The sequence below is a fragment of the Loxodonta africana genome, chromosome 5 (genome assembly GCF_030014295.1).
Source record: "Loxodonta africana isolate mLoxAfr1 chromosome 5, mLoxAfr1.hap2, whole genome shotgun sequence".
Taxonomy (NCBI): domain Eukaryota; kingdom Metazoa; phylum Chordata; class Mammalia; order Proboscidea; family Elephantidae; genus Loxodonta; species Loxodonta africana.
Window position 1 is genome coordinate 86,097,122 of NC_087346.1, and position 26,999 is coordinate 86,124,120.

General features: G+C 35.4%; 1 pseudogene; it reads left to right on the forward strand.

Annotated features, from left to right (window-relative positions):
• Positions 1-5,406: 5,406 nt before the first annotated feature.
• On the forward strand, positions 5,407-26,999 carry LOC100663428 (UDP-glucuronosyltransferase 2C1-like; annotated as a pseudogene).

Below are 26,999 nucleotides of genomic sequence, written 5' to 3' on the forward strand. Positions count from 1 at the left end.
GTACAGAGAAACAGGTAGGGGAAGGGGTAATGAAAGAGAAGTAATAAAAGATAAAAGAGGCTAATAAAAATGAAAACCACCTTGTAGGCAATGGACATCATTTATTGCCCCTATTCAGAATAAGCTAGATTTATGGCACCAGAGAATAGCCTTTCCTCGTTTACCCCACTAAGATAGCTTAAAGATTTCTGAGTTTCTTCAGAGAGCAATCATCTCTCCCTGAAGCATATACTTTAATGTCCATTATCAGCCATTGTGTCCATTAGCAGCTAAGGAGACAATGAAAAAGATATGGCATACCTGCACACCCAGCAGTTAATGAGGTCATACTAGAGTAGTGTGGGCCCTAAGCCTAATCACTTCTGAATAGTGTCTTATAAAAAAGAGCATAATAGATGCAGAAACACATACACAGAGGGAATACAGACATCCTGCGAGGACTGTCTAAAAAAAAAAAAGGAAAACCAGGGATTGCCAGTAGTCACCCAAAACTAGGAGAGAAACTCATAGAAGAAATCAACGCTGTTAAGACCCTGATTTGGACTTTTAGCCTGAAGAATTGTTAAAAATGTTTTCTATTATTTAAACCACCCACTTGTGATAGTTCTGTATGGCTAGTAAACTAAGACACCTAAATGATAATGTTGATTTCTATAAAGTCATCAGTGATGAGCATATCTCATTCTTCATTTGTCTTATCTCAGATGTCTTCACCCTTTTTTCTCCAACTTTTCTGACACAGGGACTGTAACAATTGTAAATATGTTCTATCTATAGCAATAATATTTTATGTTTTTAACCTTAAGTGGCATGCTGACTAGCAATATGCTGACTTCTGGTGACTGCACCAAATATTAGCTGAAGATGATGGATGTAGAGAACTTGGAAGAGTTAAATTCACTTGGTTCCATAGATCATACAAATCAGGAAAGCATCAGAGGATAATAGTTTGTTAAGAGGAAACTAGTACTTTCTTCTTGCCCATGTTACTGGGATTAGAACATACCTGTGATGAGCATCACACAGTAGGGAAAGTTTACAATAATTCCATGAGGGTCATCCAGATAACCATGGTCTATGCACTTGCCTTTAGCCAACAAATATTTTTGTGTGTCCTCTATGTGCAAGGAACAGTACTCAGGACTGCCTTCAAACAATAAAAATAAATCCATTGAGTCGTTATTTATTTATTTATTCAGGGAGACAGAATATCAGCAACATGTTAAAGGTGAATAGATTATTTTAAGAGAAATAAATATAAGAAATACAGAAAAAAATGCTAATTTTAAGAGACTTTTAAATAACCATGAAATGATTCATCATATACAAAAATCTCTAATACTCATAATCTATTGTAACTATTTATAATCAAAGGTATAATTTACTGTGGGAAAATAAATATTTACTTTGAAAGTTACATCTTTTATGTGGTTTCCACTGTCTATGTTCAAGAAAGTTAAATCCATCAATTAACTGTTACACTAAGAATGTTAGATGTCAGAAGACTTGGTTGATCCAGAATATAGTGTATTAAAAATGGATCAATTTAAAGCACTACACTAAGGCAGATATTTATACTTTAATCAATTTTACATTAATTTAACAAATATTTTAAACATTGTGGTTTGTTTACCCTCTCTTAAGTCTAATGATATTTATACTTTATGTTTTATTTTCATGATGGAAGATATAAAAGACCTCTATGAGCTTACTGAAAATTTTGAAATTCCTATACATTTTAATATGTATGGTATGTTGCAAATTAAAAAAAAATATGTGATGGGAAAATGTAATTATTTTTCCTTGACTGTGGATGTGATGTTAAGTGTTAAAAGAAATTTTTAAACATAATTCATCTTGATTTGTGCTCTGATGTTTACAATTTTATCATATTATAAGAAGAGCTGTTTATGTTTGCTCTAACTTTAGTCTGTTCTCTGTATTTAGAATGCACCAATTGGCGGAGGGGTGGGCAGCCATCCCCAAGGTTTAGCCTGCATATATTCAGGTACCTCTTTGATTTCTGAGATTTTCCTACATCATTTATGAAGTTTACTGGTGCGTAATAGTCACTGCTTATATGCCTCACCCTTTCCTTCAAGACCTATTGCATTTTGAAATTACGTGGAATCAGACTCAAATTGGCTTTATAGTACCTTCTGTTCTGGTAGAAAAATCAACATCTTATTACAGAGATTATTTTAGAGCTTCCTTTGCAATGCATTGTTTTAGATATCTGTTAGAAGTCCAAGCAGAAATATCAAGTATAGTATTCAGGAGAACACTCTGGCCTAGAAATCTAAAGTTAGATGTCAACAATATATAACTCAGCATACTATTCCATGTAACTGCATAAGATAATACATTAGAGAAAATAATACAGTTTATACCTTATGTATGGTCAAGGTGCTCACTTGTCTATGAGAAGAAATTTGGAGAACAGCTGCCTGGCCAGCGGACTGGAAAAGATCCATATTTGTGCCCATTCCAAAAAAAAAAAAAAGAAAACTGACCCAAAAGAATGCAGATATTATCAAACAATTTCATTAATATCATACACAAATAAAATTTTGCTGAAAATTATTCAAAAATAGTTGCAGCAGTAAATCGATAGAGGACTGTTAGAAATTCAATCTTGATTCAGAAGAGGATGTGAAATGGGGGTTATCATTGCTGATGTGAGATGGATCATGGATGAAAGCACAGAATACCAGAGCAATGTTTATCTGTGTTTTATTGACTATGTAAAGGCATTCGACTATGTGGATCACAACAAATTATGGATAACTTTACGAAGATTGGGATTCCAAGAACACTTAATTGTGCTCATGCAGCATCTGTACATAGATCAAGTGGCAGATGTTCAGCCAGAAAAAGGGGATATTCTGTAGTTTAAAGTCAGGAAAGGTGTTTGTCAGGGTTGTATCCTTTCACCATACATATTCAATCCGTATGCTGAGCAAATAATCTGAGAAGCTGGACTAATATGAAGAAGAATGTGGCATCAGGGTAGAAGGAAGATTCATTAACAACCTGCAATATGCAGATGACAGAACTTTGCTTGCTGAAAGTGAAGAAGCACTTACTGATGAAGATCAAAGACCACATAAAATTAGAATCACAATGTGAAGGCAGCCACACGTGGCCTAACCAAGTTGATACATATTTTTTGGTGACACAATTCAGTCCATGACAAAGGCTAAGGTGCTTCTGACCCAAGCCATGGTGTTTTCAATTGCCTCACATGCATGCAAAAGCTGGACAATGAAAAAGGAAGACTGAAGACGAATTGATGCCTTTGAATTATGATGTTGGTGAAGAATACTGAATATAACATGGACTGCCGGAAGAATGAACAAACCTGTCTTGGAAGAAGTTTAGCCAGAATTCTCATTAGGAGCAAGGATGGCATGACTTAATCTTACATAATTTGGACATGTTATCGGGAGGGATCATTCCCTGGAGAAGGACAGCGTGCTTGGTAAGGTGGGTGGCCAGCGAAAAAGATGAAGACCTTTGACAAGATGAATTGACACAGTGGCTGCAACATTGGGCTCAAACAGCAACAACTGTGAAGATGGCACAGGACCGGGCAGTGTTTTGTTCTGTTGTACATAAAGTCACTAAGAGTCAGAAACTACTCAGTGGTACCTGAAAACAACGACATGTTCTTATTTACCTTCTATTTGCATGATCTGTACAGTATTGAAAGTGTTGTATTGAAGTATTATTGCTATCTGTTACTCTTTTCAGTTCTTTCAATATTTATTTCATATATTTTGAATCACTAATGTTAGTTGCATAAAAAAAGTTGCATACATATTAATAATTGTTTTATCTTCTTGATGGATTGATTCTTTTATTGTTATGTAATGTTCTTCTTCATCTCTTATAACAGATTTTGATTTAAAATCTGTTTTATATGATATCAGTGTAGCCACCTCTAAGCTTTTTTGGTTACTACTTGCATGGAATATTGTTCTCCATCTTTCCATTTTTAGTCTATGTCCTTGAGCCTAAGGTGTGTTCTTTGTAGGCAGCATAAGGATGGATCATGGGGTCTTTACTATTTTCTTTTGTTGTTTGTTCACTTTTTTTCAATCCATTCTGCCCATCTCTGTCTTCTGAATGGAAAGTTTAAGCCATTTACATTAAAGGTAATTATTGAGAATGAAGGACCTACTTCATTCATTTTGCTAATTGCATTTTTTGTGTCTTATATCTTCTTAGTCCCATAATTCCCGTATTTTTGTTTTGTGTGTGTGTGTTTAATTGCTTTTTATGTCGAGGCTTTTTTATTTCTTTCTTACCATCTGTGCATGTTTTTAAAATGTTTTCTTAGTGATTACCACAAAAATTACATTTAACAACTTACATTCACACCATCTTATTTTAGCTCAATACCAACATATACAAAAAATAACCAACATACAACAGTAACATTCTTTTCCTACTTTGCTCTTCTCTTCCCATCTCTGTTTTTGGGGCTTCTATAACATCATTTTACAGCCTGTGTTTTTCAGATTGATTTTGTACTTATGTCTTACACATTTGCTATTACAATGCTTGGAGAATACTACTAAATTGGCCCACTGGAGATACCAGAGAACTGGCCCTTTTATTTCCCCATCCTATTACCTTTATTTGCTATCTCTCTCTTTTTTTTTTTTTAACCTTTCCCATATGTGCTTCGAGTATCTGTCTGGTGACCTTTTCTTTCCATCTGAAGAACTCTCTTTAGTTATTCTTGCAAAGCAAGTCTGCTGGCAAGAAATTCCCACAATTTTTGACTATCAGGGAATTTCTTGATTTTGACCTTATTTTTAAAGGACAACATTGCTGGGTAAAGAATTCTTAGTTGACAGTTCTTTCTTTTCAGTACTTTACATACTTGTTCCACTGCCTCCTGGCCTCCAGAGTTTCTGAGGAGAAATCTGCACTTAATCTTATTGAGAACCATAATATCTCTTAAGGTACAATGTTCCACTCATCTAGCATTAAGAGAGCCCCTTTCCTATTGATAACATGTAGCAGAGTTATCAGAAAGAAAAAAATTCTAGAGACCATTCTGTTCAAATGAATGTTCAAATGAAATTAGAAAAATAATGTAAAAAGTCCAATCTAAATTCAACATACATCACATGGTGATGAATTATCTTAACATCAGTTAAAGATTACTTTTTATTTTTGTTTAATTTTATGCTCTTTACTTTCATGTCTTCTACAAGAATTTTGAAACTCTCGTTTTGAGAATTTCCTTCTTACTTTATTGACATTTTTTTATCTGAACAGTTGTATTTGATTTAACCAACAGTACAAAGTATACTTTTCTAAATCCAGCCCAACCCACTATAAACAGATTGAGTGGGTTAACAGGAGATCTTAATGTTCTTGGGTTAGGTCCAGCTTTAGTTAGAGCAAAGGGTGGTCATGAAGACTTTGAAATGCTTTTGTGTTCTGTTCTTGCTGAACCTGTGCTTCTTTGGCTCTAGAAAGACTAGAAAAGTGCTTGCATGGCCTATTGATTTAAGTCACTGGATTAATTTAAAAGTTACTCTAGAAGAACTCCAGCTTCATAGGCATGAGATAACCAGTTATCAAACATATTGCTGGATCTTACCAAGCCTGTTTTTAATGTGGAAGTTTTCCAACTTTCAGTGACTAAAGAAACTCTCATGGAAAAGCTCAACTCCCTTCTCCATAGGTCTTCTTTTGAACTGCCAAAGCTTTCATGGTGGGACATGCAAGGAAAATTGCATGAACTATCCAAGAGTTTTATGAGGACAACCAAAAAATTTGTGACAGTGCTATAGTGATTGAAAAGGTATTAAGCAAGCTGCATGCAGCTACATTTGATTTTTCTTTTAGCTGTCCCTTGAATCTTGTGGAGAGTTGGTGGCTGAGCTTCTCAATATTTCATTTGTATGGACTTTTCAGTTTTTCTATGCAAACACCATTAAGAGATTGTGTGCTGGGCTTTCCATCTTCCTCTTATGTTCTTGGCACCATGGCAGGATTGACAGACAAGATGCTTTTTGTGCAGGGGCTGAAGAATTGGTTATTGTACATAACAAATGACATAGCATATTTACATTCTGTTTTTTCCAGAACGGGATGAATATTACAGCCAAGCTTTAGGTAAGAGAAATTCACATTTAAAAGTTTTTTCTTTCTTTTTTTTTTAAATATGAGAAATACACTTATTTATCTGACTGATCATTCATTCTTTTATCTTAGTTTTAGATTTAAGCTTTATATGAGTGAGTCCATATAACATATTGAAGAAAGAATATTCTCCATATTTATACCTAAATCTTCTTGCAGCTACTATTTTGGAAGATTTGGAAAATCCAAATGTGGGTGGTATGCTGAATTTCCTTGACCATGGAATATTTCTCCCTTACTTAGTTTTCCTTTTACATGCCCTGTGTTCTTCTGACTGGGATCAAATTTCTTCTTTCTTGAACTTTCTGTTTGTATCCTGTCCAAACTGGGTTCCTGGAGGTAGATGCCATGTGGTGAACATGAAACTAGAAAACAATCAAAGTTTTATATCTTGGTTTTATATGCTGCTATCTCACAAGAGGGATTTAGGAAGATTTTTCTCTAAAGTAACATGTTTTCTGATTTTTTACCTTTTCTCCCTGTCTTGTGGTTGTTGTCTTATCCAAAAATTCTCTTCAGGTCAACTAGTGTACTTTGACCCTGAGTACAACTTTTCTGTGTATTTCAAGCAGATTCTCTTAGCCCTCATTGTGTCTACCTTCCTATACTCTGGATTAGTGAAATGGAAATATCCATTATATTTTTTGAGTTTTTTCAAAAGATTGAAACTCTTTATTCTTAGTGTTCATTTAATTTTGTTTAATATTGCAAATAGCCATAAAAAAGAAATTATCATTATTACGATTTTATGCTTGTCTACTTTCCCAGTTCAGAGGTCTATGTATTCTGGATTTCTTACATTGCATTTTTTCTCTACAGCTCTTTTAAAAGCAAAATCACACTTGTCAGCAACTTTGTCCGTGGGCGTTGCTACTGGCATCTTAACAATCACTACCCTTTCTGTGAATTTCTCCTTACATAAATTTAGGGTATTAGTATTAAAGTTTACATTTTAATCTGGCCCAGGTTATTTACCTAGCATTTTCTTTAAGTCACAACATTTTCTGGTGAGGGAAATCATTTTTACTTGATGTATTAATAGTCCCACTTTGGCTTTAAGTGATTGTTGTATGTTTTTTTTAGAGGAGCTTCAAAAATGAGATATTTTCATTCAATGTTCATGTATACCTGTAAAATTATTTGATAAACCATGAAAATCAAATATTTAAAAGAAGTACAGTATGCTTATTGAGAACAAAATGAAGTTTATTTCATCTCAGTAAAAAATAGCTGCCCTTCAATTCATATCAGTTAAAACATGTTTTTGAGCAAGGACATCATTAAATTCAAATGATTAATGATTTGAATCAAATCAGCTATGTTCTAACAAAGTAATTCTTTAAGCACATGTTTTATGAACTCTTAATATGTCCTAAGCAGCGTGTCAGACACTTTGTGTGTGTGTGTGTGTACATATGTATATATGAATAAGAAATTAAACTTAAGGAAATTATCCCTCTTTCTTACTCTGTCTTTCTCTCTCAATACATACATACAAATATATGCACACATACACACACACAAATATGCTATGCATTTAGGCAGATGGGTTTATGTCTTGTGAATGTGTGTTTATGAATATACACGTAAGTATTAGTAAGCATGCTCCAGAGAAAAAGAACCAACTGGAGATGATAACTGACAGATGATAAATAGATAGATGATGGATAGATAGACAGGTAGATGATTGATAGATAGGTAGATACAAAGAAAAAAAAAGATTTTTTTAAAGGAATTAACTCATGTGATTGTGGGAGCTGACAAACACAAAATCCATAGTTCAGACAACAGTCTGGAAGCTCTGTCCATCTTATGTCCAAAATTGGTAGGCCAAATTGAATGCTGGGAACTACAGCAGGATATCTTGCAGAATGTCACAGCTTTAAGGCAGAAAGCCTTGCTCTTATAGAAGCCTCAGGTTTTTCTTTTAGGGCCTTTAGCTAATCGAATCAGGCAAATTCTCCTTATCAAATATAATGTCCTTTATTCAGAGTCAACTGATTGTCAATGCTAACCACATAAGTAAAGTACTTTCATAACAACTTCCGCCCTGGTGTTTGACCAGCCAACTGGACATTATAGCCTTGCCAACTTCCCACATAAAATTAATCATCTCATTCCAACTCTTGTCAAATTGGCACTCATACACATCTGCTTATACAAGATGTAATCTCCATATTAAAAATATAACAAAGTCATACCTCTGTCTATCATAATACAACAACTCTGGGAACAATAAAAAATGCACCAACCATTTTTCCAAAAAAGCATGCAGTGATCATGGTGGTGTTTACTCTTATTGATATTCTGTAACTTAAAAACCATGATATAAAGTTATAATTTTAAATGCTATGATGTAAAATTAATATATCTTATTATATGTGATAATAGGATAAGAAAGGAAAGAAAATGAAGAGATTTGTTGTATATGTGTGTCTGTGTATATGTGCATACACGCGCACACACAAACATCTTGCAAGAAAGAAATACTCATAACATTTACAATCCTCATTTCTGCCACTGTTTACCTGATTATAGCTGGTATTTATAGTTACCTTCTTCCACTACCTAGTCTATAATCCCTTTGTCCTTAGCAATCTTATCAACTGGTAGTGGTTATTTGCCTGGTGAGATAAGCTACGCTTTCATTCTTGAAGGGTCTGGGCCATCAGTAATCCTGTCTGAATTGCGTTGCTGCAGTTTTCAACTGACAAAAGTACAGGAAGTGATGGTAATAAGACATGTCCTAAGAAATTCCTGCAGTCCAGGCTTCTTAACTCCATTTTGTAGTGGCAGTCCAATCTCCTCTTGTTAATCAGGTTCAATCACCCCAGCTAGTACAGTAACTTCCTTCTTTGCTTGTTGATTCAGAGACATGAGGAATCCAAAGTGACTGATTGGCATTCTTAACTTTCACTTTAATGGAATAATTTTTGTGTCTCCTAGTTGAAATATTCCTCATGTTGAAATTAAGCCCATTAGGAAGGAATCATATTGTGGGGATAAAAAAAACTCCACTGCTGTCGAGTTGATTCCTACTCATAGTGACCCTGTAAGACAGAGTAGAACTGCCTCATAGGGTTTCCAAGGAGTGCCTGGTAGATTCAAACTTCCAACCTTCTGGCTAGCAGCCAAGCTCTTTAACCACTGCACTACCAGGGCTCCAATTGTGGGGGTAGGAAGCAAAAATTTTGCTAATACATCTTTAGAGGTAATAGTGAGTGTGCTGCTCCCACGTCCAATCCTGGATTTCTAGACCTGTGAATCCCAATTGAGGAATAAATTTAATTATGTATTGGATGTAGATTTAGAGCATATATAGCCTCCTAGAGAACATTTTCACAGCCCAAAAAGGTATTGTCACTTAGCTGGCACTGTAACTGAGTCTTCAAAAGGCCATCTTACTGTTCTTTCAAGTCAGCTGTTTCAGGATAGTAAACCTGTTGCCACAGAGTTGATTCTTACTCATAGCGACCCTACTGGACAGAGTAGAACTGCCCCATAGAGTTTCCAAGGAGCGCCTGGCAGATTTGAATGGCTGACCTTTTGGTTAGCAGCTGTAGCTCTTAACCACTATGCCGCCAGGGTTTCTTCAGGATAATAGTACATGGTAAAAGCAGTGAATTTCATGCACTCTGGCCCATTGCCACACTTCATTTGCCCTAAGATGAGTTAGTTGATCAGAGGTACTATATAATGACTGTGAATAAGGAAATATGGAGCCTACCGATTGTAGTTTTGCCAGAAGTATTGCATGCAGGAAAGGCAAAATTGTATCCACAGTATGTGTCTATCTCATAAGAACAAAATGCTCTTTCTTCCTTGATGTAAGTGTTCCACCAGGTTGCTGGCTGGTCACCCCAGGGAATGTTGCCATTTTGGGAATTCAGTGTTAGTGTCTGCTGCTGGCAGTTTGGACAATCATCAGTGGCTGTACCATAGTCAGCCCTGATGAGTGAAATTCCATGTTGCTGAGCTCGTACATAAACTCCATTCCTGCCACCATTGCCACAGTTTCCACATAAATAGATCAATGACATTAGTTACATTTTTCACATTGTGTCAACATTCTCATTAGTTGTGTTCTGGTTGTTCCATGTCCAGTACTCTAGATTCCCTGCCTCTTATGTTGTTATCTTTGCTTTGGAATAAATAGTGACCCTTTGGACTCCTACAGCTTTTTGTTTGTTTGTTTTTAGTAGAGCACAGATCTAACAGGTAGCATCCTTAATTTTGTGTGTCACTACGCTTTTCTGTTAAAAGGTGATTTCAGGGGCTAATGTTGGTTCAAGGTTTGAAGAGCATCTCAGGGCGATAGTTTCAGGGAGTTCTCTGGTCTTGGTGGTCCAGTTAATCTGGCCATTTTTATGAATTTAAGTTTTGTTCTGCATATATAGAAGGTGTTATGAAAGCAAATATGAAGGAAAATGATCCCAACTAGGAAGTTCTGAGAAAAAACAAAGAGTAAAGAAGAGGAAGTAATTTTGATAAGTATTTCAGAGTCAGTAGCATATACAAAACTTTATGAGTAGGTAAGCAGTGCATTTTTACATGGGGAGGGAGTCAGTGCATTCAGAATTGGAAATGAGAAGTTTGGGAGGTAAAAGACCATGCTAGGTCTTGTAGATTAGGCTAAGTGTTTTGCTCTTAACCTAAAGAACAATGGGACGACATTAAATGGCCTTATACGCTGGAGTAATGTAATTAGGTCTGTGTTTTGCAAAAACCTCTTCAAATGTAGAATGAACAATAGAAAAAGGAGGGTGGGGAGGGAGTAAAGCACAATGATTACGTGACAGTCCAGTAAAAAATGACCCCTTTCATGTTATAGAAATGTTCAAGAATATCTATATATTTGCATATATGTATATGTCTATAAGTATATATATGACTAAATAAACATTTATAATTATATCTACATTTGTATGTAAATTTTGAGGAGAGCTCTGGAAAAATACCCACCAAACTGTTGACAGATATGCAAAATGGAACTGTAGAGCTATGGCATTACATTTTTTACCCCTTATTTTATTGAAATTTTTATAAAGAAAATATATACAAAACACATTTAAGAATTTTCTCTTATATCTGAAGGTGAAAATAAATGATATATTGACCCCAAAATATATTTTGTTCCCCTGTGTTCTATCCCCATCCTCATTTCTACTCTAATCTCTAGTAAAGAACATATCAAATAAGATTGGCATATTTCAAATAAAAATATTATATATTACGCATTTAAAAAAAAATTCGTTATTGACCAGTCATGTAAATATATTAATTGAAAGCAAATGGCAGTCACTGTAGACACAAGAGTTATCAGAGAATTTGAGATGAAAACTGGTCGAGATTCAAATGACTTTTCAGAAAATAAATAATTTTACACAGAATTATTGAAGACCCTTTTGGAATGATTGAGTTTGGTATTCGACTCTTGTTCTCTAGTGTGTGCATAATCCCCACTTCATTGCTTATTCATACCTAATTTCCCAAAATGCATTTTTAATCTTGTTCCTTATTTAGAAGTCCAGGGAATGAATCATGGAATGGACTGAAGTTCTGGGGTAGAGAGAAACCCATGCAAATAGTGGAGATGACTCATTTACTCATTAATTCATAATAACATAGCTGAAAAATGTAAATTTGTGTATTTTAAAACCACATTAAATTGTTTCTGTGTCAAATCAATGCGCTATAATAGGTGAATCAAATCCTACATGTCTGACATCCACACGTTATCGACCCAATTTGCTATATATGCATGAATCATACTTTTAAACCTATTTTTCTTTACTCTTCTTTTTTCTACTGTAGTTATCCATTTTGTTATATTTTACATAACATTGCTGTTTTAATTTATTCTGATTAAAAATTAAAAGCATAAGTTAGTAAATTAGAACACAACATGAAAGTGACTATTTATGTACCGAAACTCAAAAGTTGAAATAATTTTAGGCCGTTCCCTTTCCTTCCTGTTTAAATTTAATTAGTTCCAGTTCTACAGATTCCCTCTTCAGACATGTTATATTTTTTTCTTCCTTTTCATCTCACTTTCATGGTCTTAACTGAAGCAGTCACTTCCTAACTGATCTCCTTGTTTCTAGTCTTATTTCTATCAATTTGTTTTCTCATTGCCGAAACTAAATAGTATTTCAGAAAAAAAATTTGCCACATTTCTCTACATAAAATCCTTCAAACTATATCTCTAGAGTCTGAGATATAAATCACAATCCTCCTTATTATTTGCAAAATGTTCTTGGTTAGTCTTCTGCATTTTCTCTTTCAGCTGGACTTTACAAAAAAATTATGAAGCATCCCATGATTGTTGCTGTTTTTAGTTGCCATCAAGTTGATTGTTACTCATGGTGACCACATGCGTGCAGAGTAGAATTGCTTCATAGAGTTTTCAAGGCCTCGACCTTTTGGAAGCAGATTGATAGGCCTGTCTTTTGAGGTGCCTCTCATGAGTTCCAACTGCCATCCTTTTGGCTAGTAATTAAGTCCTTACCATTTGTGCCACTCAGGGACTTGAGGATATTGAATTGGGCCTATATTGAGTTTAGAAATTAATTGAGGGAAAACTGAGCTCTTGAACATCCAGAGTCTTTCAACACAGAGAAAATTTTATTCAAGTCTTTCTCTTATACCAAACAGCAATGTCATCATTCTTCTGCTGTAGATCTTACAATGTTTTTTTTCAGGGATTATTCATTATACTGTACAGTTTTCTTTTTTTTTTTTTCTTTGTAGTTATCACTAGGGTAATTGTCACCTATAGATATTTTTGTATCTCCAAGTTTAGTAACCTAACTGAAATCTCTTACTGATTCTACCAGCATTTAAATTAAGAGATTTAATTTGACAATCACAAGGTCAATAAATACAGTTTTTTTTTTTTCTTTCAATATTTCTTCTCCCTTTTTGGGGGGAGGTGGGGGGTGGCTTATCCCACTGACTGAGTCCTCCAGTATGATGATGGGTAATAATTGTGGTAGCCAGAACTCTTCCCTTGTTAACAATTTTAAAAGAAGTATTTCTGATGCCCTGTCATTATGACAGTTTAGATTTATTGCTAAAAAAAAAAAAATTTCTTTTTTATGGTAGTCATCTCTTATTTTACAAAGTGTCATCCATTTTCTTTTTTGCTGGTATCTATAATCTAAATTTTCCCTGAAATAATTTCCCACTAACTTGCTCTAAGCATGAGAAGTTCAAAATGAAGCATATAACCCAGAAATAAGCTGATTGCTGGGTCAGGGAGGCACGTGACCTAATTAGAGTTAACAAATTGCACTGAGACTTTTTCTTTGTGTTCTGGGACAGAAGCAGGTGTTTGTTTCTTCTAGACTTGATTCTAAAAATACGTGGGCAGAAATGGCTGCAGCCATCATTTACTCATGGCTAAAGGCCAAGCAGCCAAAGGCAAAACTAGAAAGACAAGTGAAAATTCCATGGTAACTGCTCTTAGCCATGGGTCAAGCAGTGACTGATCTACCTCTAGATCTTTTTTTTTTTTAATCTATTTCCCTTTCCAGTAGTTAAGAACTGTTTTAGAATCTCTTTTACAGTAAAACATTAGTGATCGAATATGACTCTGCCTCTCCTTCTTTCTTATCTCTCTGTATACTAGAATGTTTTCTTTGGGAAGAAAGAATATGAAGACTTGATGAAAAGAAGGGAAACGTTTACTTGCCTCTCATAAATTTAAAAATGCTTTTAGCTATTATTTGTCATTTGGCTATTCGGAACTTAGAATTTTCCTTACACAAGGTACTCCAAGTATATTTAATTTTTTTTAAACATAGTTCTTATAAACCTTCACTGTTGAGCTGATTCTGACTCATAGTGAGCCTATAAGATAGAGTAGAACTGTCCCATAGGGTTTCCAAGGAGCAGCTGGTGGATTCAAACTACCCACCTTTTGGTTAGCTGCCAAGCTCTTAACAACTGCACCACCAGGGCTCCATAAGTCTTATACATATTCAACTCATTAAGGAGAAAGCCAGTTTAAAAAAAAAAAAAATTAAGAAGTTGTCTATAAGAATTAAAAAAAAAAAAGTTAGGATTAGTAGTGCTAGATTAGACACAAAACTGATTAATATCCTACAGAAAAATAAATTGATCATTTTCAGAGTTATCTTTTCTACCCGGAAGAAATCTGCAGTTTAACATTTAACTTCACTGTATTTGGACTCAAGAGTAAATAAACTCAATAGCAAATAACAAAGTAAAACACAGGTCCATTCTCCTAGAGAATTAAATAATTCTTAGATGCATTTGTTCAATGATGCACCAATATAACATCAAAAAGACTTACTAAATTTCTTTTGATTTCTAAATTTGGTCTAACAATGTTTAACAGTCTTTTTATCTAAATCAATTATTTTCATCAACTCTTTTATGGCTTCTTTTGTACTATAGCATAGTCACTTTAATAAGGTACTTGAAGCACACTAGAGTACTATCTGACGAGTGGAGGTTTAGCAGGAGAAAGATATTTCCTTACCGCAAAAGAGAACGAAGCAACCATATGACCAGCAATTTTACTTCTAGATATATATCCAAGAGAAATGAAAACATGTACACACAAAAATTAGTAGATGAATGTTCTAAGCAGCACTATTCACAGTAGCTAAAAGTGGAAACAATCCAAATGTTCACTGACCAATGAATGAGTAAACAAAATGTAGTATATCCGTACAATAAAATATTCTTCAGCAATAAAAAAAGCAACAAATTATGAATACATGGCAGAACGTGGATGAGCCTTCAAAATATTCAGCTAAGTGAAAGAAGCTAGCACAAAGCTATTGTATGAATCTTTTTATATAAATAAGCAAATCCATAGAGACAGAATGTAGATTAGTGGTTGCCAAGGGCAAGGGGAAGTGGGGAAAGGTGAGTGACTGCCAATGGATACCAGATTTCTTTTGGGGATAATCAAAATTTTCTAAAATTAGAAAGTGGTGATGGTTGCACAATTCTGTGATTTCTCTACTACCAAGAATATTGTGAAGAAAAACTTCAAACACGTTCTTTTACATACCTTGCATATATTTGGGATATATATCCAATAGTGGTATTGAAGAAGCACTGGTGGCACAGTGTTTAAAGTGCTCAACTTCCAACTGAAAGGTCAGCCGTTCGAACCACCAGCCACTCCAAAGTAGAAATATGGAGAAAGATGTGGCAGTCTGCTCCTATAAAGATTACAGCCTTGGACACCCAATAGGGCAGCTCTACTTTGCCCTGTAAAGTCACAATGAGTCGGAATGGACTCGATAGCAGTGAGTTTGGTTTTTGGGTTTTTTTTGGAGTGGGATTGTACCATAAGTATATGCATACTTAATTTCGTTATGCATTTATCTCTTTCCTGAGTATCCATACCAATTTATAATATTTTAGGAGTGCTTGAGTAATCCAATCTTCCATATCATATCTAACTCTTGATATTATTCTACTTTCTAATATTTGTAAATTTAATAGAAGTGGTATTCCATTGTTGTATTTCATTTGTAATATCAATGAAAAGCAAATGTGAACATTTTTTCAGACACCAGTTATTTTTATGAACTGCCAATTCAGATGTTGAAGAGGTTTTTTTTTTCCTTTCTTTTACTTTTTTGTGAAGATGTACAAATTCTTCCCATGATTTAGAATCTCCAGATATTAATCCTTATTTTAGCTATTGCAAATATCTTCTCCTACAACTTTAGGAGCCCTGGTGGCATAGTGGTTAAGAGCTTGGCTGCTAATCAAAAAGTCAGCAGTTCAAATCCACCAGCAGCAACTTGGAAACTATGGAGCAGTTCTACTCTGTCCTATAGGGTATCCATGAGAGAGAACCGAGTTGACAACACTTAACAAGAGCAATAACACCTTCATGTATCTGATTTCTATTTTTAGCATATGTTACTAAATTTGGTGTAGTAAAATCTATTCTTTACACCTTATATTTTGTACCTTTTCATGCCCTGTTCAAAATATCTTCCTAATTTTTAAGGTTATAAACATATTTTCCTGTATTTGTTTTTCAAATACAAGTACAATCCTTATTTTACCAAGCATGACTCTAATCCATTTAGATTTTATTTTAATACGTGGCATGAAGTAAGGACTCAACACCCTTTTTTTTGTCTCAATACTGAATATACTTTTATAAAAAAAAATACTTTTATACCAACATCTAATAAATAATCTACTCAGTGTGAATTTTCTCATTCATTGTCTCTGTGACTTCTGCACCATCTTTATCAAATAGCAAGTTTCACGTACTCAAAGTTCTCTTTCTAGACTCCTTACTATGTTCTGTTCTTCACTTTTTCTGTTTGGAGGTCAGTAGTATTCATTTAGCATTATATATTATTATCTGGTTGAGGGAGTTCCCCCAATTTCCTTTTGATTTTCAAAGTTTATTAATTTTAAGTAAAAGTATTTTTCCATGTAAACATAATTCCCATTTGTCAAGAAAATGCTGCTGTAATTGCAAATTAATTTAAAAAAAGTTATAGGTTTACATGTTAAGTCAATCCATTCACAAACATGGTATGTCTTTCTATCTACTTGGATTTTGTTTTACACCATATATAATTACTAGAATTAAACCCCCACATGTCTGTCAGTTTGTCATACTGTGGAGGCTTGCATGTTGCTGTGATGCTGGAAGCTATGCCACCAGTATTCAGATACTTGCAGGGTCACCCATGGAGGACAGATTTCAGCTGAGCTTCCAGACTAAGACAGACTAGGAAGAAGGACCTGGCAGTCTACTTTTGAAAAGCATTAGCCAGTGAAAATCTTATGAATAGCAGCGGAACATTCTCTGATATAGTGCTGGAAGATGAGTCCCCCAGGTTGGAAGGCAATCAAAAGATGACTGGGGAAGAGCTGCCTCCTCAAATTAGAGTCGACTTTAATGACGTGGATGGACTAAAGCTTTTGGGACCTTCATTTGCTGATGTGGCAGGACTCAAAATGAGAAGAAAGAGCTGCAAACATCCATTAATAATCAGAACCTGGAATGTATGAAGTAGGAATCTAGGAAAATTGGAAATCGTCAAAAATGAAATGGAACACATAAACATTGATATCCTAGGTATTAGTGAGCTGAAATGGACTGGTATTGGCCATTTTGAATCAGACAATCATATAGTCTACTACGCTGGGAATGACAAGTTGAAGAGGGGTGGTGTTGCATTTATCATCAAAAAGAACGTTTCAAGATCTATCCTGAAGTACAACGCTGTCAGTGATAGGATAATATCCATACGCAACAAGGAAGACCAGTTAATATGACTATTATTCAAATTTATGCACCAACCACTAGGGCCGAGGATGATGAAATAGAAGATTTTTATCAGCTGCTACAGTCTGAAATTGATTGAACTTGCAATCAAGATGCATTGATAATTACTGGCGATTGGAATGTGAAAGTTGGAGACAAAGAAGAAGGGTCAGTAGTCGGAAAATATGGCCTTGGTGACAGAAACAATGCCGGAGATCGAATGATAGAACTTTGCAAGACCAATGACTTCTTCATTGCAAACACCTTCTTTCACCAACATAAATGGCAACTGTACACATGCACCTTGCCAGATGGAATAAAGGAATCAAATCAACTACATCTGTGGAAAGAGATGATGGAAAAGCTCAATATCATCAGTCAAAACAAGGCCAGGGGTCAACTGTGGAACAGACCATCTATTGCTCATATGCAAGTTCAAGCTGAAACTAAAGAAAATCAGAGCAGGTCTATGAGAGCCAAAATATGACTTTGAGTATATTCCACCTGAATTTAGAGACCATCTCAAGAATAGATTTAATGCATCGAACACTAGTGACCGAAGACCAAAAGAGTTGTGCAAAGACATCATCCATGAAGAAAGCAAGAGGTCATTGAAAAGACAGGAATGAAAGAAAAGACCAAGATGGGTGCCAGAGAAGACTCTGAAACTTGCTCTTGAGCTTCGAGCAGCTAAAGCAAAAGAAAGAATTGGTGAAGTAAAAGAACTGAACAGAAGATTTCAAAGGGCCTCTACAGAACACAAAGTATTATAATGACATGTGCAAAGAGCTGGAGATGGAGATGGAAAAACCAAAAGGGAAGAACACGCTCGGTGTTTCTCAAGCTGAAAGAACTAAAGAAAAAATTCAAGCCTCGAGTTGCAATAGTGAAGATTTCCATGGGGAAAATATTAAACAACACAGGAAGCATCAAAAGAAGATGGCAGGAATACACAGAGTCATTATACCAAAAAGAATTAGTCGATATTCAACCATTTCAAGAGGTGGCATATGATCAGGAACCAATGATACTGAAGGAAGAAGTCCAAGCTGCTCTCAAGGCGTTGGCAAAAAACAAGGCTCCAGGAATTGATGGAATATCAATTGAGATGTTTCAACAAACAGATGCAGTGCTGCAGGTATTCACTCATCTATGCCAAGAAATATGGAAGACAGCTTCCTGGCCAACTGACTGGAAGAGATCCATATATGTGTCTATTCCCAAGAAAGGTGATCCAACCGAATGTGGAAATTACAGAACAATATCACTAATATCACACGCAAGCAAAATTTTGCTGAAGATCCTTCAAAAACAGCTGTAGCAGTATATCAACAGGGAACTGCCAGAAATTCAGGCTGGTTTCAGAAGAGGATGTGGAACCAGGGATATCATTGCTGATGTCAGATGGATCCTGGCTGAAAGCAGAGAATACCAGAAGGATGCTTACCTGTGTTTTATTGACTATGCAAAGACATTCGACTGTGTGGATCATAACAAACTACGGATAACATTGCAAAGAATGGGAATTCCAGAAAGCTTTATTGTCAACCCCACAATATGCATTACATATATTTCTGTATTACTTAATTGGTCAGTAAGCTATATGGCTACTCTATTTCTAAATGTGTTTGTGACAGCTTAGAGAAAGTGCAAACACAACCAAAATAAAAGAAAATTTAAATTTAGGAAACAAAAGTCAATATTCCATGAGTATGTCAATACATTGACTGTGGGTTCATCATAAAAGCTGATGATAATTTCTTAGCATCCAAGGCTTAACTTGGTGGTAACCAAACATGTTCTTCATTTGGGGTATTGTGGAGAAGTTGTTGGAAAGAAGTAGAGAATGCTGAATACGGCCATTGGCTGTACAATCAACAAGTTAATTTAGCAGTCTGGCACTGCCATTTACTGCTGTGCAATCTTGAACAAAGCACTTACTCTCTCTGAGTCAGCTTTCTTATCTGCAAGTGTATACATATTTCTAAGAATAATCATGATACTTAAGTTATGATACATGTAAAGAACTCAGTGTTACAAAAATGATCAAGGCAACATAAATGTATCATATATTTTATGTATAATTATTAAACATATTTCATTGAATCTAATACATCCTTGATTGTAAGGCACATTATTTTACACACCTCTAAAAAAGAAAAAAAATTCTACCAATTAAACCATGATGCAGTACTTTATCATTTTGAATTTTTTATATTTACTGAAAGAGTTCTTTGAGACCTTAGACATAGATTCTAATTATAGGTCTTCCTTTTATATACATTAAAAGGATAGTATAAGTGAAATAAATTGGCTATGATATTCCTAAAACACCTTCACATTCTAAGTCCAGTTTTCTGAATCACTTCTCAATGAGTCATTGATAACCACTGCTTTCTGCCCAATATCATCCTCTTGTACATGAGTAAGAGCTGACTTGACAGCAACTAAGAACAACAACCACGAAAAATATCAGGGAGCAGGGAGTTTATAGTGGAGGAAAAATCAGGAAAAGGAGCAGAATGTTTGCACAACTTGAAGAATGAAATCAATGTCACTGAATTGTACATGTAGAAGTTGTTGAATTGGTGTATGTTCTGCTGTGTACATTCTCAACAACAGCAACAAAAAAATGAGATAAGCTATATTTTAAAAAACTCAGCACATAGCAGGAGATAACAATCAGTAAATAATTTGTAAACATGCACACACAAACATATACCTCAAAATTTCTAGAACATTCCATAAGGGAAACTCAAAACTGTATAGACCACTCAGGAAGAGAACTTCCAATTACCTCACTTTTTTTTAATATAATTTTTATTGTGCTTTAAATGAAAGTTTAAAAACCAAGTCAGTCTCTCACACAAAAACCCATATACACCCGGCTACACACTCCCAACCACTCTCCCCGCAATGAGACAGCCCGCTCTCTCCCTTTCGTGTCCATTTCACCAGCCTCTAACCCCCTCCACCCTCCCATCTCCCCTCCAGGCAGGGGATGCCAACATAGTCTCAAGCGTCCACCTGATCCAAGAAGCTCACTCCTCACCAGCATCCCTCTCCAACCCACTGTCCAGTCTAATCCATGTCTGAAGAGTTCGCTTCGGGAATGGTTCCTATCCTGGGCCAACAGAAGGTCTGGGGGCCATGACCACCGTGGTCCTTCCAGTCTCAGTCAGACCATTAAGTCTGGACTTATGAGAATTTGGGGTCTGCTTCCCACTGTTCTCCCGCTCCCCCAGGGGTTCCAATTACCTTATTTTTAATGTGCCTAAAAAAAAAAATTTCTTTTTCTTTAATAGCTAATGAGGAGCCCTGGTGGTGCAGTGGTTAAATGTTCAGCTGCTAATCAAAAGGTCAACAGTTCAAATCCACCGGTTGCTCCCCTACAGGGCAGTTCTACTCTCTCCTTTAGGGTAACTGTGAGTCAGAATTGACTTGCCAGCAACAGGATTAATAGCTAGTGATGTTGGGTCGTATTTCACCCTCTAAAACCATTGAACATAAAAGAAGACAGAGCTGTTCTACTAATTCAGCACATTCAGATGACTTATGTGACTTTTATTTTTGTGATAATAAACTTATGTATTACAAAGAGTTTTCTCATTACAGGACCTGAAAGAGTTTGTCCAGAGCTCTGGAAAAGATGGTGCTGTGGTGTTTACTCTGGGGTCAATGGTTACAAACCTCACAGAACAAAAGTCTAACATGATTGCATTAGCTCTTCCCCAGATTCCACAGTAGATCAGATAACCTCATTTTTTTTTTTTTTTTTGGAAGGTAGCATTTCAATAAATGCTAGAGAAGCTGTTGGTTGTATCAATGCCAGTTGAGTTGAACTTAAAAGAAAAAATAAAGTATATGTTGAAGAAAGTAGCTAAAAACATTTTATTGCTATCTTTCTTTAAATCTAACATTATTATCAGGAAAACGTGTCACAATACTCTCTCTTTTTTTCAAAATAACAGGCTTAAGCCAAAGTCATCCAGTGATCTTGAATAATCTGTTATGTTTATGCCTGCATTTTAAGGCTTCTGTATAATCTAAGCTTATTTTGCTGTTGTTTATTTCTTTGTTTTTTAAATCTGAAGTATACTTACATGGTACAACTAACGTGACAGAGATTAAATGAAAACATCTTCAAAAATATGGTCTATATTCATAGGATTCCTTGAGACTTTATCTCATTACGATTAATGATTTTGGGCCAGACCCCTGGGTGAGCCTGGAACTGACACCTTAGATTACTGGGATATTCCAAGATAATGATTCTTCAATTTAAAAAAAAAAAAAAAAACCAGTTACTAGCAATACAGTAAAAATGTGTATAGTCTACATTATTTTTTGTTTGTTTGTTAAAACATTCTAGGTTAAAACTAAGTAATATTGTTGTTAACAAGCCAGGGACTCTTTTCCTTTCTAATTTTAGTTAAAATAGACAATTACATGTAAGTTCAAGTTCAAAATGATGATGATAATGCTTGTATTCATAACCAAATTGCTCTCTAACATTATTTGTGGAAGCAGTGTCAATTTAAATATTAAATTTGAAAATAACGTCATAAAAGTACTGAAAGTTTCATTGCTTTAAAAGGCAATGTGTATGTTACTGTCAAGTATGTAGCATAAATTTAAAACACCAGCAAATTCTTGACAAAGTGTATGTAAGTATACATACATCTCCTCTGAAACATGTTAAGAAAATCTCCTTTACCAGGATGGCCTAGTAACGCCAATATGTTATGACTTTGGTAACGGATCATCTTTTTCTCTGTATGTACTAAGTGAGGGCTGTTCTGATGATGATGGACTATCTAATAAGTCTATCGCAAGCATTTGAAAACCATAGTTGTTGTAATTTTCTTTCAAGACACAACAATTGTTCTCTATTCACCTGGAGCAAAAGAAGAAGAAGGAGAGCCAGGAACTGGAGGAGGATATGGAATGTGTGGCTAATTGCCTCCATGAGCAACTGCCTTCTTTGCCATGAGACCAGAAGAACTGGATGGTGCTCAGTTACCATTACTGAACATTTTGACCAAAAGTCCTATAGAAGAATCATGATCAAAAGGGGTGAAGTGTAGAACAGAATTCAAAATTCTCACAGGCTCCAGACTTTCTGAAGCCATGGAGGCAAGATGAACCTCTGAAACTATTGCCCTTAAACTAAAAATATCCCCCCGAAGTCTTCTTAAAACGAAACAATAATTTATCTTAACTAGTAAAAAGTCTGCCTTGAGCATTATACTTTTTTAAGAACCACCTATATTCGACCAAAGCAAAAACAGCAACTCAAAAGATTAGATAGGAACCTTAGGGGACAATGAGTTTATGTTAATGGGGGAGGAACTGCTCAGAAAAGGAGGGTGAGAATGGTTGCACAACTTAAAGAATGTAATCAATGTCACTGAATTGCACATGTAGAAATTGTTGAGTTAGTGTATGTTTTACAGTGTATATGCTCAACAACAATAAAACAAATAAAATTTTTAAAAAAGCATTATCTAATTAACCAGGAACTCTCTTTACTTATCTGTTATACGGTAACATTGAACTAGATTAATTCTAAGTAATCTCCTCATTCTAATGAAGTAAAGACATTCATTCTAATAGGTTCTGCGGAGATACACAGGAAAGAAACCAGATACATGAGGATCCAATACCAGGATCTATGAATGGATTCCAGAAAATGATCTTGGTAAGATCAAAAAGAAGCAAAACTGAACACAGCTGAATGAGGCAATCTTGCTAGCCTGTTATGTCAATATTCTCCCATTGAAACCCTGCACATATACCTTCCCTACCTTATTAGGTTTATTACCTTTTCCTACACAGTAGTTTCTCCCTTCTTTTTTTTATTAATTTATTCCTTGATTAATTCTTCACTGCAGCAAATTTTTTACCTGGCAACTACTTCATGTCATTTAATCTCAGCACAAACCTTCTCAGAGAACCTCTTAATTTGAAACAACTAATTGCTGCTTTCCCTGAAAGCCTATACGAACCAACTTACGGCCTCATGGGCATAGCAAGTTGTGTAGAAGATGCCACCTAAATCAGTTATTTACACAACTGTCATGCTATTGGATCCCTGGATGTTGTAAACAGTTAACGTGCTCAACTGCTAACCAAAAGGTTGGAGGTTTGAGTCCACCTAGAGGTACCTCAGAAGAAAATCCTGGCAATTTACTTCTGAAAAATTGACCATTGAAAGCCCTACAGATCACAGTTCTATTCCGCCACACGTGAGATCATGATGATGTACTGGAAGGCAACTGGTTTAGTTTGGTCATGTTATCTGTTTCTGGAACTCTCACAACTTAGAATAATGGTACATTTTTTCTTCTTAGGTCATCCCCAAACCAGAGCTTTTATCACTCACTGTGGAACGAATGGGGTCTCTGAAGCTACTTACCATTGGGTCCCTGTGGTGGACATTCCCACGTTTGCTGATCAGCTTGGTAATATTGCTTGAATAAAGGCCAAAGGGGCAGCCGTTGAGGTGAAATTGAATATGATGATCAGTTCAGATTTGCTTAATGCTTTGAAGGAAGTTATCAACAACCCTTTGTGAATATAGAACATATTCTTGTCTAAGAATTGTCTAGCATTTTAAAAGGAGTATGTTGTTTCATTCAATTTTAACATAGCTTATGTGTTGTATTTTTAAACAAGCACCATCACATAGCTAACATCAAATACAATTTTCTTACAGTTTTAAACCTCTATGAAGGCATTCTGAATCACCTACAGTTAATGGCTAAGAGATTAAAACCTCAAAGAAATATCTAAATTTCATAAGGAAAGCATGCTACTGCTAAAGAGAAATGAATCTTCATTTTTTATTAATTACTATTTTTAAGGACTAAAACATTACAGATATTTCCATTAGAAATAATTAAGGTAATATAACAAAAATATAGATATAAAAATTAAAAATCACTAAACTCTTCCCATACACCTGTATTCAATCTTAACAGTTCAGAAATAGTACTTCAGGTATTTCCTTTTGATAGTTTACAAATGATAAAGGTAGAGATCATTTTTATAAAAATTAGATCATAGATTTTAATAAAAAGTAAATTTAAAACAAGAAAAATAAAAGTAAAATTGAAAGAATTACTAGACTTTAGATAAGTATTTCTTTAATATCAGAGAAATCACTTACTAAAAATTGCATATAAATCTAAGAACAAATACCAACATTAAAAGATTAGAATTATTTTTAACACATTTCAATTCATCCTGGAATGGATTTTTGCTACAAAGTCACTTTGCAACTATTTCGTCCATGTCTCTTAAACCTCAGATCTTATTTTTGTTGAATGTATTATCATTATCACAGTGTTGAGTTTACAAGGCACACATCTTGTCTGTAACTGCAATTTCCAATGTTGTTTAGTCTTAGTTTTATATTTATATAGATTTAATGTCACTAGACATGCTTTCCTACAGCCTTACCACTCCTGAGGGTTTTTTTCTTTTTTTTTTCCATTAATTTCTTACCTGACAAGTATTTTCTATATGTGTTGTTGCTTTCATTGTTGTTGTTGCCTTCTTTTGCTAAGATATATTCAGAGTTGTTTCCTTAAGTTCTTGCATATTAGGGAAGGCCTGCCTTGTTCTTTTAAAACCAAAAAACGGCTTGGTTTTTATAATACTCTTAGATGTAAAAACCGCTTGTAGGCAGTGTCTGACCTCCTTCAACCCCACAGGGGGAAGGAGAACGAAGACCAACAACAGTGCAAGCCTGACTCTCATGAGATGCAGGCCAGACAGGCACTCTCTGTCCTCCATCTTTACCAATTCTGACACCAACCTTCCCTCACATACCACTCTCTACTTCTCTGCTGGGTTCAATAATTCATTGCAATGGCCTCATAGAACTCACAGACCATACTTACAATCATGGGGTTTATTAAGAAAGTAAGAGTTACAATTTAGGCTCAGGAACACTCAGGATACAGTTTTCTATTAGGACAGCCTGTTCCCAGTTGTACTTACAGGCATGCCTCTTCCTGGCCCTTGTTCCCTGTCCAAAGGTACTCACCTTTCTCTCTCTAGAGGCTGGCAAGTCCGCGGCCATCTCCTGATGCCAGGTTTCTGCTGCTGGGTCTTTCCTTCCTTGGTGGTGGTGGGCTCCTCCTCTCTGCTCTGGAATTGGCTCTCTTTTAAGACAAAACTGAACAATCCACTTGGTAGACCACAATTACCCTATCACACAATCACCTGGCTGGGAGTTACAAGACCAGGGCTAGAAAGGCTATATACAAAAATAATCGCACCACATTAGCTCACAACTCTCTGCTTCAGAAGTTTCTAGAAATTGTTTCTTCCTCTTTAATATTGCTGTAGTCTCCTTAAATGACAACGACACTTCAGTGTGGGAGAGTAAAACTATCACCTCCTTCATAAATTCAGGGAAGTCCTTCTAGGTCAGCCATCCAAAATTTTAAACCAAAACCCTGTCCTGGACTTTTGTTTCTTATGTGAAATTAGAGGAGGTTAGTGTTCTTGCTATTGCCACTGTCTCATCTCACAACTGGCGCTTGCATCCCTCCATAGATTGAAGCAAAGAATCCAACAACTGTCCCCTCTCAGATTCTACTTCTCCATAGGATCCCATTAGGCTTTGGTTTTGGTCTGAAATATCAGAACCATGATAATCACAGACTGAAACCATTACCTTCTACTGTTGAAGACCAGCTTATTATTAACACGAACAACTCTAGGCCATTACTGAGGATCCCCTTTACCATAGGCTGGCCTCTCAACAATGCCTTCTGTCACTATTTTTTTCCTAATACTAACCTTGGCAAATGAGATCAAAACTGCATTCTCAGCCTATATATTGCACATTGCTATTTTTGAATATTTGTTTATACTATTCCAATTAGAAAAATTGTTTCTCTCCCACCTCCAATTACTATTTAGAGTATTAAACATCCAGCAAATTCTAGCTTCTAAGCCACCATACCTAGAAATAGTTCAGAAGGAAAGGAACTTCGGTATAAATTTCTGTGCACTTAGTAATGCCATTTATATGGCACAATTTATTATATAATTATACCAAATTTTAATAATAAATAATATAATTTTAGATATATCATGTTCTCAACTTAACGAATTGCTTAAGTTGTATTCTATGTGATCTTTAGCTATAAGCAGAATACATGAAGTTCTCAAGAATTCACTACCATCAACCTATGAAGCTGCTGGATACAGCCACCTTCTGGAATGGGTTTGTCATGCAACCACAAAGGAGCCAAGCACCTTTGTCCAGCCACTCACAACCTCACCTGGTTCCAGTATTACTCTTTGGGTGTTATTGGGTTCCTATTGGTCTGTGTGATAGCTGTTATATTCCCGGCTACAAAGTGCTACTTGTTTTGTTGCCAGAAGTTTGGTAAGACAGAAAAAAAGAAAAAGAGGGAGTAATTTTCTTTACAGAAAAGACTAGAAATCTTGATAGGTGGGCACATCCAGATTAATCCAGGCCATTGCTGTAGGCAGATTTCTCAGTTCTTGCCCATTTCTTATCTTATCA